We start from the raw sequence: 1,365 nt of genomic DNA, 5'->3' as shown, positions 1-1,365 counted from the left end.
AGGTGCATCACAGTGCAGTCAAGCAGTTCATCTTTGTCTACAGGAACAACTGACCTAAAGGGTGGTGGGCACCATTTACCCTGCAGATGGGTATTGTTCTAAAGTCCACCACTGGATCCATCTTTAATCTCCGCCCCAGGCCAAAATAATCATGTTTTTTTTTTAGCAACATGACTAATAGAGTCGATGGATTGGCATCCCAGGCTGGATGGACTCTGTTCCCTCACCTGACCAGGAAGTACAAGGTGGTTTGGCTTTTCTTTGCAGATTATGTTTCTACGTAAGTTATGAAATGATTTATTATTAATACAAGGCTTTTTGTTATGTGCTATACAGATAATTTCTATCGAAATACTGAAGAAGGGAGACAGCTAGGCCGAGGTCTCCAGGAATCTGACTGTGTCTGGCTTGTTTGACTCCTTTTCTACAATGTGGTCGTGGTTCTGCAATTAGGTGACTGATAGATATTGTTTATTAGTTTTATTAATTAGTTTCTAATTTGCTTTTGATGTATTTGAATAAATCTGTATCCTTATGATAGATAGATAGATAGATAGATAGATAGATAGATAGATAGATAGATAGATAGATAGATAGATAGATAGATAGATAGATAGATAGATAGATAGATACTTTATTAATCCCAAGGGGAAAGATAGATAGATACGGAGCAAGCCTCTATTCCATCTCCCTGTTCCAAAAATCAATTTAATATATGGTCCCCAGATAGGGGACGTATCAGATTTTAAACTGATAAGAACAGATACTGCATTTGATCTTAGCCAAAAGGCAGAGAAGCGGCCTTATACTATATGTATCTACTTATACTATATGTGATAGTTCAGTATTTTGTGAGTGGTAAAACCGATTCTTACATTTTGCCTTGTAGTTTTCCCTATTGTATTTCTGAGGTGGCCATGATAGATTGACCATCTAGCTCTGTGAAGTACTTGTGTTCTCTTTGTGTGGTGTATTTATCCCATTTTTTGAAATTCAACCTACCTGGAAGGGAGTTTTTCTCTGAATTGCCTTCCTTTTTTTCTGCCCCTACAAAAGTTTTTTTGGGGAGTTTATTATTCTTGTCTTCTTAGGGAGTGAAGGCTGGGGGGCTATCAAGAAAAAGTTTCTGTTGAAGCCCATTGAGGAAATCCTTGTGTGGTTGTGGACTATACAAGAAATACCTTATTGTTGCTTTATAACACTAATTATGACTTCTGTTTTTGTTGTCAGTAAGCATGTAAAGTTACATAAAGTATTATTTTGCTCTGTTTCCAATGCTATTTCGTTTTACTTAGGAATACAGCCATTTTGTTATTTTAATTTGCGTCAACTGTTTGCCTCGGAGATAGTGGATCTGACATCATT

General features: G+C 36.8%; 1 pseudogene; it reads right to left on the bottom strand.

The window, feature by feature from the left end:
• Window positions 1–625: 625 nt before the first annotated feature.
• LOC120522241 lies at window positions 626–802 on the bottom strand (annotated as a pseudogene).
• Window positions 803–1,365: the final 563 nt, after the last annotated feature.

Source organism: Polypterus senegalus, unplaced genomic scaffold (assembly GCF_016835505.1).
Source record: "Polypterus senegalus isolate Bchr_013 unplaced genomic scaffold, ASM1683550v1 scaffold_5291, whole genome shotgun sequence".
Classification (NCBI taxonomy): Eukaryota; Metazoa; Chordata; class Cladistia; order Polypteriformes; family Polypteridae; genus Polypterus; species Polypterus senegalus.
This window is presented reverse-complemented; position numbering and strand designations above follow the sequence as displayed.